Source organism: Chiroxiphia lanceolata, chromosome 2, assembly GCF_009829145.1.
Source record: "Chiroxiphia lanceolata isolate bChiLan1 chromosome 2, bChiLan1.pri, whole genome shotgun sequence".
Taxonomy (NCBI): domain Eukaryota; kingdom Metazoa; phylum Chordata; class Aves; order Passeriformes; family Pipridae; genus Chiroxiphia; species Chiroxiphia lanceolata.
The window spans coordinates 108,797,114-108,809,884 of record NC_045638.1 but is presented as its reverse complement, the minus strand read 5'-3'; the positions used below and the strand labels follow the sequence as shown (position 1 = coordinate 108,809,884).

Here is a 12,771-nt window from a genome sequence, read left to right as displayed (position 1 = left end):
GTTCCTTACCTCTGGCCCTCCCAGTAAAAGCTCTCGTACGCTCACAGCTGGGAACACGGTGCTATTTGCCAGATTGGCTTTGTAGGCAAGAGCCTCCAGTGGCAGTTTCCACATATATATGAACAAACTGGAGTGCACTAAACCAGAGGACCATCTTCACGCTCAGACTCAGTAAAAGCCCTGCTAGTTTGTCTATTTATGGTATGTCCAAGTCACCTATCACCATGGCAGCTAAGCAGAGGGGAGAAAATGCTGCAGACCAGAGCAGATCACACAGCAGTGCTTGTAAGACATAACCACAAGACTGTATGTCACATCCTCCCCTTGCTGCTGCCATGACCCATTTATAATTTCTACCTGAAAGCTGTACAGTATGGAAAAGTTTTATTAACATTCCCTAACAACACTCTTCAAAGATCTTACACTAGCAATACAGGAAACCAGAACATAAAAGCAGGTCAGAAAATGGCAAAAAAATATTTAAACTGAAATAGAAAAACAAATCTCATTGAAATTAACATCCTAAAATACACTGCAGTGAGCCAGTCTAAGAGGAATGCATCCAGCTCACAGAGTGCCTCAAGCAACTTCAAAGAGGGAAAAATAACATATTTAAAGTATATACAGAAGCAGCTCAGGTTTGTCATCAGCACAGGAGACTGAAGAGTGGGAAACTCCAGGATGGATGGCAGCAGAGCTGGGTCTGTCCTGGGCAGGTACAGGTCACCACGGCGGTTTGTGACTTAGGGCTGTGCTCTCAGCCTTCCCACTCCCTCCTGTTCCTTGCTAAGCCTCATAAATGCTCTCCCCACAGCCAGTGTGCTCCCTCACGCTTCTGGCTGCCAGCTCTGGGTTTTAAAGCAGGAGGCACTGCAGCAAGTGGCTTTCTGAGGGGTGGTTGTGCTGCTGCTGCAATCTGCTGCCTTCAGCAGCGTGCATCACTTTTAGTGCTTTCATTCAGGTTAGCAAATCTCCCAACCACCCACACTTAGTGCATAATATTTCACACTGTGGGGCAGTCTCAGAATAAGGGAGCTGGATTTGTTTTAGACACAGTTTAACTGGAAGATGCATTCCAGAGGCTCACCCTGGGTGTTCCAGCTAGTAGCAGCAGTTCAGGCTGCTAGAGCTAATCCCAGGCAGGGAACTCTCACAGCATACACAGTGTGTCACCGGCTCCTTGGCACTCCCTTTCCTACAGATCCATTCCTACTGTACTGCACTGCTTGCCCCAGTCCAGAGTTTGGAGTCCCCAGCAGATATATCTTAAGCGAAATAACGTCATGGATGTTGCTTGTGCTTCATCCCTGAGGCAGTTAAAGGAGAACTCACTCTCTTCTCACATACAACTGTGCCATTACTAGGAGAATTTCACCCAGAATCAAAACCAGAGGGCAGAGGGCAGGTCCTTCTCAGCAGGGAGAGAAATACCCTGATTCAGGCTCCCTCCAGCTTATTGACTGAAATTTGCACTTCTCCCTCCTTTTATACGCATCGACATTCCCATCAATAGAATGTTAAACGTGTTACTATTATTTAATATTTTCTTTGGCCATTTCCCACAGAGAACATGTAATCTGACATCCAGACATTTTGGTATAGCACAGAACTGCAGTGACTCATTTCTGTAAAAATCAGCACCTGTGAGCAAAGAGGTCAATGCTCATTTGTGAACAAACAAGTCAGAAAATGCTCTGATTTGCCTTCTTGGAGATCTCCTGAAAGGACCAAAGTCTAAAATTATAATGAGCCTTTCTTTTTGGCAGGACTGACTTTTTCCCCATGCAGCAGCTAAAGAATCTTATCTCTGTTGATCACATATTCCTATAACATTTGGGAAAGACACAGCACATGGAATCTGAGGAGCCAAAGATCCTGGGCAGTTCTTACAGACTGTGGCACTCCAGTTTCCTAAGCAGATCCATCAGACTGACCCTCTCTGCCCCAAGTAACTATAGGTCTTTGGACACAAACAGAAGATATCCTAACCCTGATCAACCCCTGTTTCTGACTCTCTTACTAGGAAAAGGGATTAACTGGTGGGATAATCAGACATTGTTTACTCTTCTGTAGCCCATGCAGAAAAAGATTAAGGCTAACCCCCCATGGCAGGGGGGTTGGAACTAGATGATCTTCAACGTCCCTTCCAAGCTAAACCATTCTATGATTCTGTGAGGGCTTTAGTAAGTGAGAACCTAAAGTTAGTAAGCCTATATTGAAGCACTTAAATGTCCTGATTTCTTTTTTCTTTTTTTAAACCACTGACCTCCCAGTTGCTCCCAGAGGCTTGACCGTTGCTCTGTGAATGCATATCCTCAGATAATCCAACCTGTACGTCTTGAGCCAAGATTAAAAGTGTTATTGGAGTAAGAAAATTATCCTAAGCAAGAATTAAAAGTTTGGAAAGAGTTAAGAACAGACAACAGCATTGCTGTATTATCAACTGAGTCAAAACTCCAAGCGAAGCAAAAGAGCAAGGAGAAGGAACAGTGAAATATTAAATGCAGTTACTTCTTCTATTTGCAGTTTAATAATTCAAGACCTATATTTATTTATTCATACTAATTGACCGATGAAGTTATGCTGTGGAATAGCTGAAGAGAAACTAATTGCTGTCTCATTTTATTTTAATAGTATATTAAAACACAGGCTAGACAGGAGACCTCTTCTCAACTTGTGCTGATGTTATCTGCCCTGAGACACTGGCAACTGTCCAGGGACTTGCCTACACTGATATTTAGGGCTAACCTTAGGAGGCAGATTAGGTGATTGTGCCTTTGACTATAATGGACCACAAATGTGAAGCTCATTTCTTTTTGAGATCAATCTTTCCTCCTTTCCATTTTTTTCCCACTTAGTTTCTGTTATCATTTGCTCAGCCTGTGCAAAGGGGCCTTAAAGTAGATGTAAATGAATTTTGCAAAACCCACACAGGACCCCTTAATACTATTGGAGTAATTGAGGCTTAACTGCAGTGAATCCTGAAGCACACTATCTAAATAAAGGCATTCCCAAGCATTTCTACAGCCTCATAATTAGCACTCCCACAAGCAAAATGACACAAAAAATGTTCAATATGCATTCTGCCATAGAGCCCTCTGTCAGTTCCTGATCCTTCAGTGTTTTCCCTACACAGTTTCCATGCTCTCCTGGTAACTATATTGATGGCACTATCCTTGGTGTGGAGAGACCTTTTTCCTCTCCCTCCCTGCCCTCAGGTCTGGGACTCCACAACACACCCTTCCTCTTTCCCACCCCTGCCCAGTTCCCACACACTCCCAGCCTCCTCCATTGGCAGGAAGGCTGCTGCTATGGATAATGATGGAGACCACAAGCACAGCAGCTCTCCTGTTTGGCTGCCCACCCGGGGTGGGGAGCTGCCCTCCCCATGGACATCACTCCTGCTGCTGCAGCATGATGGGGAGCAGGGTGGCAGGCAAGAGGACAGAGCCACTTCACTGCACCACAGACCTTGGTAGAGGAACCAACAAACCAAACCAAAAATGTATCAGTGTTCCAGTCTTTCATCTCAGTTACATTTTGTAGGTGCACTGTTATGGATAGTCCATCCAAAATGCTAAAGAACAGAACACACAGGGCACCATCAGCAGCACGTGGCAGGACACCATGTATTCAGAGTCCCCATGTATTCAGAGCCCAGCATATAGGCTGGTTCATCCTACACAGCCAGACAACAAGGCACTGAACTGCAGCCCTGGCAATTTACATACCCTTTGCATAGCTATAAATAAGCTCAGAAGGTGAAAGGCAACAGAAGAGCAGGTCCTTTGACTGCAGATCCTTTCATCTTGGAGTTTGCTAAGGACAGATATAAAGGCAGCTTACAGTCCTAGTTGTGCACATTCCTCCTTTGAAGATCTACCCCTCTCCCAGCCCAGACTTTGCCATTTAACACCCTCATTACCTCGTAAGGTCTGCTCCTCCCTTCAGCATTTCGTCCCTCTGCAGAGCAACAAGCCCTTTCCCTCCCTTCCCAGGAATCTTAATTAACTTTTTTTCTCTGTGCTTGTTTCCCCCCACACGCTCCTTCAGACATACCAACACCTTCACTTAGGCTTGTTTCCATCCTTTCAAAGTTATATTTAATTGCATTTTTATTTTGCACAGGTCACAAGCTGACCTTCCTACAAAACAGAGCACATACCAGAATTTGAGTGTTTGTAGAGTCTGCGCAGCGTAATGTGCAGAGCTACACCTGTACTGCTATTTTGGACAGAGATGGCACTGGCACTTTTGAACTATGTTGATTCCATACTTACAATAATCTGGCAACAACTTTCATTCCTCTGTATGTATTCACATGGTGCCAAATCTGCCTATCGTCTTTCCAGCCCTAATACTTCGCCGTCTGGGCCAGAAAGGCTTCCCTGATTCTTCATCATCGTTTGATTTCCTTCAAGCCAATTGATCCACATCAGTTCAAAAGATGACTTCACTAGGGCTGCATCTCATAATGTAAAGATGTGAGGACCTCTTGCTGTTTGAGGTACAGATAGGACCTGAAGGAGGGTGGATGGATGTACATGGGTTAAGCATGTTCCATGACTCTGAATCTGAGCTTGCCTGCTCAGCAGCAAACAGGCAGAACAAGTGCAGGACACCCTGTACTCCTGCATGTAAACTTGCTTTTACTCTTATCACTCTTTTTTTTTTTTTTTTACGCATGTCTTGTTGCTTTTCTGCTTTGACCTCAACGAACCTCATCAACCCTCCCCAGGGACTGGCTCTGATGAAAGCAGAGAGCTGCCACCTCTGCCTCCAGGGCCCTGTGATATCACCCCCTCTGATACCAGCAATCAGGTGAAGAGTCTGGAAATTCATCCAGCAGACAAATATTAGCCTAAAATCCCTCTTACCTTCACCTTCTGCTTGAAATCTTAACAACAGCTCTCCCCCAGAGCCCCAGATGGCCACTGAGTTGGGCTGGAGAGGCGGCTGTGGAACAGCTCTGTGCCCTCCCCCTGGGTTGTGCCCAGTTGTCCCACACTGCAGCTGACAAATGAGACCTTGACTCCCAAGCCCCTGTAAAATCAGCCAACAAAAAGAAGTTATTAGGGGTGTATTTGCTCACAGAAAGCAGATTACAAATTACCCGCATTCAGCTCTTGGAAACAAGATTATTTGTGACATAACAGATTGTCACCATTGTAATCCAGAGCCTGTAAACACTTGTTAGTTGTCCACAGGCAAATGCAAATCTATGCCAGTGTAGCTGTTTTTAGGTAGAGGTGATCATGAAATACCAGATGCTAACATATGGACCCTTTTCTGTGCCACTAATACTGTTCCCTGAATGCTTTCCCTGCTAACCTTAACCTAAATGTTGTCTGCACCTTCAATGGCCCTAGGACTGCATCTTTGGGGAATTCTCTTATAAACCAAAATCATGCACTGTAAGTGGAAATTTTAGAGGGAAAAACTAATTCTAAAATAACATTAAGTAGAAGAGCTGATTAACCTGGCCTTAGTTCCAAGAACTTGTTGACCATATTGTTAAATTGTTTTTAAAAAATAATAGTTAAAGTCAGAAATCGACATTTTATGACCCTGGCCCATCAGGCATCTTCAGGGACATGGTGGGACTCTTGGAGCTGTGCCAGTAGTTGGACTCGATAGTCCTGGTGGGTCCCTTCCAACTTAGGATATTCTATGATTCAATGATTCCAGGGTGGCATCTCAGGATTGTGATAAATTGCAAAACTTTACATCAAGAGCAAATCTCTGCAGAGCACCCAACTTTCCAAGTCATCGTGTGAAGCTGAACGTGAAGCCAGAAGCCCCTGCAGGGGAATTCTGGATGCAAGGACACCATGCCACTAGGACCTAAGCAACAGTTTCACTGTCAGGGTTTTGGATTGGCAGCTGTGCAAACACAGACATTTTCCCTTAAAGACTAGCGAGAACCAAGGCAACGAGGGATTCTGCAGGGCAACACAACAAAAACTGTTTCAGTAAAACAGATACTACTAGTTTATGAAAATAGTGAGGTAGGAATTAAAGGCTGCTTAGCCAAAGCTTTGGTAGTCAGGAAAATAGCAGAGCAGCAACGCTGTTGAAGGCATTTTCTACCAAACACTCCGTGCCCTCACCCACACACTGCCCATCTCTTGAGAGCAGAATATTTCAACAAGCTGATAAATGAAGAGCTGCTCATTTCACAGAACCACACTTGGGCCCACTGTTCTAAGAGAAAGCAGTAGTGCTCTCTTACGTTTTCATTATTTAGGCTTTGTGGAAACTTTTCCATGACACCTGGAGGATGTAGGAACATGAGAATTGTGTTTTTAAGTCATGATTTAGTCACAGTAAAACACTAACGTGGCATATGAATTTGCAGAAGTAACGGGCCATGAGTAAAAGTCTCCTGTATAAGTCCCTTAAAAGGCTGGATAAATTCCTTCAGTGTCAGAGACTCTGATACTGAGTCATCTTCAAAAATGGTGTGAGCAGAGTGGAGGGTCAGAGGAGGTAACTCCAAAGCAAGAGTAAATACATGATCTGCTGTAACAACTGCTAGCTAGCAAGACAATGCAATGCACTTAGCCTCTTTTAAGAAATTTCTCACTTACTTCCTTGTTTTAAAATGTTTGCAAACCTGAAGAAGCTGAAGTAACCCATTCTAGGGAACATTAAAATACTTTAACCGCTTACAAGATTTTTGGATAATGCACGTATATATCAGGGATTACTTTGGATCTCATATCACCCCCAGCTCAAGAGCAGTTCAAAACTGGTAGATGCACATTTCTTATTTTTCAGAGCACACAACAAACTGATCCCACCTGAAACCACCTCAGTGATGAATACATTTTTCAGCTACCTGAAGGTTTTCCTACCCCCGAGTTCATCCTTTCTTGGCCTCATCCCTGGTGTAGCAGATGCCAGGAGCCCCACGGGGCGGTGTGGTGTCAGAGGGGGGCCGTGACACGCGACTGCCCCTCTCTGTGGTGGCAGCCATGTGGCCATATCTGTGCAGCTGAACCAGGGCAGGACCTTTCTGCTGCTGCCCAAGGATTCCCCTCTGCTGGGAGGTTTCTCCCAGGGCCAGGTTGGCTGGCAGCAGCAGGAAACAGTCCCAACGTACTGTGAAACTAGGGCCGTAATATGTTAATGTGAAGACTTTTTCCAAGTAATCTTTACCATCTGTTGTCTCACACTGATGTTAGTATTAATAATTTATAGGCCTTCTCCTAAGGCTGAGGAGGAAGCAGGATGCTAAGCTCTAAGACAGAGACAGTATCAACTTTTTTTTTTTTTTTTTTAATGAGATTGATGTTGCTCTGTACGATGGCCTCGCCCAGGGAATATATGGTGCTGTTCAGCTTTCTGCTGCTGTTGCTTTTGCAAGCCTTTTACTGAAAATAGCAGTGGCAAGATATTATTTTAGTCCAGTTCCTCTGTTGCTTCTTTCCTTCTAAAATAAGGCATGCAGCCTATCTGGTACATAAGCAAAGTGCACGTAAAGGTCAGAGGCAAAGCATAAGCTGACAATATAAGTCGTATTATAGGATGCACTTACTGCCAGGCAAGAGCAGGCAGGGTTTCTTCTGCTGCTATCCGAGGCACTGTTAGGCTGAAGGAGCACAGTTGTGCTACCAGTTTAAGCCAGCAGAATCTCCTTGCTATATTTAACCTTGATTTCCTCAGAGACCAAATATGCAAATGACAAAATGTGATGCACGGCAAACACTGCTTTCATGAGGGAGAGCTAAGTTATAGTCCCAAACAATCAAATCAGCCTTTCCTACTCACAAGGCTTCACTTTAATCCCTTATTAACAGGATTAATTGCAGACTTATAGTTCATACCATCTTACTCCCCTTTTACACAAACCAATCTAGCTGCTCTCACAGAGGGACAGGTGGATTAATAGTCTTAGTCAAAAACTGTGGTGATAATGCAGAAAATCAGCCAAAGAGAGGGATTCCAGGGCGAAAATGGACAGCTGGAAGATTGCTATCAAAGCCATGCAGTGACTTCACCCGCAGATAGAAATGTGAAATGCGTGGGAGACCCTTCTGCTTCTAAATTGAAAAACAAAACAAAACCCCTGAAAGATAAACAACTACAGTAAAGGAATAAGTCTCTCTATTAATAAATGCTTACCAGAGGATAAACAAGTAAAGGAATAAAGAACCTGTGAAGCTCAGAAATGTGGAGGCATTCACCGAAACATAACTCCGCTAAGAAATGCAAAGCTCTGACAGACTGTTATACAATCTTTGATTTCTTTTAATAACAGTTGAAGGTCAGATGCCGCAGCTCTTCCTGGAAATCCTAAAAAGACTGGGTGGCTCCCCAAGTTAGAAAGGAACTGCCACATCGTATGTTGTGCAACACTGAGCTATTGACTAAGGTATATTATATTACCTCCAACAGCTGACTCAGACCCAGTTGTTATAAAAGGCTTTCGCACTCGGGCGAGCAGCACGTAGCAGTCACACGCCAACAGGCGCGGGGCCGCCGGACCCCGAGCGGGATGAGGATGGGGCTGGGGCTGGGAAGGTCGGGGGGGTCAAGCTGATTACCTCCGCCAGTCCCCTCAGCCCTCCCCAGCGCAGGGCTCAGCTGGGTTACCCGAGTTCACACCGAGCTATTGACATTCAGCTGCATTGCTTACTCATTACCGGATCAGCAGGGGACTGTCTGGGGCGGAAAAGTTAACCCTTCCCCTGCCCGGGATATCACGGAGGGCATAAAAAAGTGCTTAATAAAGGAGTAGGAAGCCCAGGCTGGTGGGGAGCCCTGGGGTGGGACTGCTGCTGAGGCAGCCTTGCTCCCCAAAAAGGGGGTGGTGGAGGTAAGAGGAAAGAAGGGGCTCTGCCCCAGGTGAGAATTCACTTCTAAAAAGGCAGGAGAAATGATACCTGCATCCAGTTTTCACACCACCAATTACTCGTTGACTCCTGTGTGCGGGGTGCACATAGTGAAGTAAAGCACATTTCTCACCATGACCCAACCCAGATGCCCCTGCCCATGCTTTGACTCTCAGTTTTACAAAGGTTCGCGAAATTATTGCAGATCTTATAATGGCGCTTTTTTCTTAGTGACTCAGACCTTCACTGTTCAGACTCCATCTGGAGTATTGTGTCCAGCTCTGGGCTCCCAACATAAGCAGGATGTGGACCTGCGGGAGCAAGTCCCAAGGAGGCCAAAAGACGATCAAAGAACTGGAGCTTCTCTCCTTTGAATACAGGCTGAGACAGCTGGGCTTGTTCATCCTGGAGAAGAAGAGGCATCGGGGAGACTTTAGAGCCCTTTCCAGTACCTAAGGGGGACTACAAGAGAGCTGGAGAGGGACTTCTTACAAGGGCATGTAGTGACAAGGGTTAATAGCTTTAAACTGCAAGAGGGCAGGTTTGGATTCAGTATTAGTAAGAAATTCTTTACTGTGAGGGTGGTGAGGCACTGGCACAGGTTGCCCAGAGAACTTGTGGATGTCCCATCCCTGGAGGCATTCAAGGCCAGGCTGGATGGGGCTTTGAGCAGCCTGGTCTAGTGGAAGGTGTCCCTGTCCATGGCAGGGGCGTTGAAACTAGATGATCTGTGAGGTCCCTTCCAACTCAAAACCATTCTGTGATTATATCTGAAAACCTTACTACATTTTTAGGATAAGTTCCAGTTCTTGTGTCTTCACATTTTAGAGCCCATAATCAAGATTAAGTATAAAAAGTCTCCAAAAAGGTGAGGGAGGGAGTTATTGTTGGTACCTCATGGTCCTGTTAGGCAGCACTATGATTTCCTGGTAATGGCATACTAATTTATGTCTTCTGAAGTTAAAAGTCATCTAATATATCATCACAGTCCATTGAGAGATATTAAGTTTGTTTTATTTGGTACTTAAAAATAAAATCAAAATATTTCTGCAGTATAATAAAAAGTGCAATTCTCCCTTTTCCATCAAGTCAAACACTCCTCTGTAAAGAGAACTGTATCATTCTATCACAGGGAGGAACAGATGGCGAATAGCAGGTACGCGAAATGTTCATACTACTCTTCTTTATTTCACCTTCCACTGTAATTATATTGCATGCCAGGCTCCAAATGAAGCATTGAATTCAGGCACCAGAATTCGGTGGAGACGAATTTTACAAAGCTTTAGACATCAGTTCAATTTTGTGACATTCTGAGCGTAATTTATACACATCTCAAAACATGCCAGATACTTAGAGGTATATCAGAAGAGGCAAAGGTCTTCTTGTAGCTTATAATCATAAATGAAATTTTCAAATAAACAATGAAATATAAGTTAAAAGGCAGCAAGGTTTGCTTGCATCTGGCTAATGCCTCCATTAATCTTTATTAGTAATTTCTAATACTGAGAGCAAGAAAGGTAGAATTTATAGCTCTTTTCAAAGAAGAGCCAACAAAAATTAGTTGGATTGGGCCAGTGGATTAGTACCAAGAATAGGGAAAGAAAAGACAGGACAGGATCTTGAAAATGGCAAATGAAAGTGGCAAATGAAGTGATTCTGCAGATGGAGTGTACTAGGAGATATAAAAAGACATTGAGATGTGCATGTCCATAAAAGCAAGAGGAAAAAACTTAAATTTAATAGGAAGGTCAGCAAAAGAACTTGAAGAAGAATGGGATTTGATCCAAGTGAAAGGTAAGATAGAAATCAGCTTAGGTAAAATATCAGGAGCCAAAAGAAAATGTATCACTTATCTATAACTGTAGAAGTGCTGGCATATTTGTTTTTTGGAGATAGTGGAGAAAATATAATTGTGTAAATTTTAAGACTGAATGACAGTGTGAAAAGTTGGATGAGAAATAGTAAGTCAAAGAAAGAGGATACGCTTACAAGCTTAACAAGGAAGAGAAGGAACTTTAATTAAAGTGCTTGAGTTTCACGGTTTGTTGGCATGTGGTTTTCCTTCTGCAGAGGGATATTGAGGAAGTTCAGCTGGCGAGGGAAAGGCAAGCTGTGAGCAAAGCAGGGCGGAAATGAAGAAGTTAAATTGCTGAGTTTGTAAAGAGTAGTCGAAGATGTGGAAGTGTGTCATGACATGGGAATGGAGGAAAACAAGAAGCATATGGCATTTCTGAAAGCTGGAGAACAGGTGGCTTTCAGGAAGGGAGGGTGCGCAGTCACCCTAAAACGGAAGGGAGGATGAGCTTGCTGGTGACTTTCCTGGTAATGCTGTAAGCCATTTCTATGGACAAGAGGGAACAGAAAGCAGAATTTACAGTGGGAAAGAGAATTATTAGGGCCAGAAGAAGTGGGATTGTGGTTTTCTTTAATTTTTTTTTTTATTTTTATGTTTAAGACATATGGAGGCAAAGAAAGGAAACATATGGAGTGGCACTTGAAAATGGGGCTGGGGTCAAGGGAGATGATAGGGGAAACAATAACATGTTTCAGAAGCAGAGAAGAGTGGTTGAAGATGTCTCATTGTTTCTTCATGCTCCTCCATCTGCCAATATCCATCTGTTGGCTTTTTGTTGTATGCTCAAATGTCAACTCCAGTAACTGTTTAATGTAAAATGGATAATCATGTCTGTCTCTCTTTCTCACTGATTTTTGGAAGGATGTAAAGACCATATCTTTCACACAGCATTGGAAGGGTGGGGAGGACCCACTTTTTCTCTGCAGCCTAGAGCTTGGTGATTAGAGGATGCTGTTCTGGGAAGCAGAAAAGGTCAGAGGTGAATCCATAAATCTGAGAAGGCCCCTGAACTTGTGAAGGGGGGACCCTGAAGCCCACTGAATACTTAACTACTGCCTCGTTCTATAAAAGGCACTGATATCATCACCAAATCCTAAACGAAAGGTGTAACAGGAGAATGTGCACTGGGGAAGATATTCCCTACCTTCCTGCAGCCTGGTGCTCGGTGCCAAGGTCATCCAGGAGGTTAGGTGTTGAAGATACCTGCTCTGGCTGTCTCTCTGAATCTCCTCTCTCCTTGGTGCCCTGATTACTTTGAACCAAACCCTGAGGCATCAAAGTGCTCTCATCGATGGCGGCTTATGAACCCAGCTGGGAAAACACCACTGGCTGTTTATCTTGTGCCTTGGCTGTAGGTCACCTTTTGCATTGCAGGGGTGGCTGATGATCATGTGTGCTGGCTAATTGAGGGAAAGGTGCATCTTTTTGTGCTGCCAGAGAGACAAGCAGGGGACAAGAGCGTGCGAAGGATGGCGATGTGTAACATAACCCCGGTGTGACCCACCGGAACTGCTTGCCTCTCCCACATGTTGCAGGAACAAGGAAGGTTGCTGGTGCCTTGAGTTTTCTCTGGAAGGCAGGCATTTGCGCACCTTCAGGGGTCATTACATCATGGCAAAGTAAGAGATGTGCCCCTGCGTCACCACGTGCTGGCAATGACCCACTGGGAATACCCACCCCACCAAGCATTTTCCCTCTTGGCAAAACGCAGCGGTCATAGCCCGGCTGCTTCCCTGTGCAGCAGCACAGAGCTGAGTCAGTCTTTCCCAGGTCACCGGGAATCAGTCCATGCCTGCTGCATCCCCAGTTTGCAGTGGCCTATCTGTAATTATGATTTTCACTGTTCTGTTCATGATATTAGTGTTTCTCTTGCTCTAGCCAAGACTCCTACTCCTCGTTCATGCATGAGCCTGACATGCTATACAATTACAGTGGAGTCAGGGCCTGATCTGTACTATAATTATAACTGAGTCAGTTACAACAGGCTTGTCTCCTGACCTGCTTCCAAAACAGTCCTATATTTTTTAAAGCAAAGGGGATTTTAGGTGTATTCTTTAACCATGCTAATGCACTACTCTT

General features: G+C 44.4%; 1 protein-coding gene across 1 annotated transcript in view; it reads right to left on the bottom strand.

The window, feature by feature from the left end:
- NRIP1 (nuclear receptor interacting protein 1) overlaps nt 1–8,176 on the bottom strand; it is a 142,212-nt gene extending 134,036 nt beyond the window's left edge. The window contains exon 1 of the mRNA XM_032678715.1: nt 8,128–8,176. The gene's annotated coding sequence lies outside the window, so the exon portion shown is untranslated. The remainder of the gene's footprint in view (nt 1–8,127) is intronic.
- Between the last annotated feature and the right edge of the window lie 4,595 nt (nt 8,177–12,771).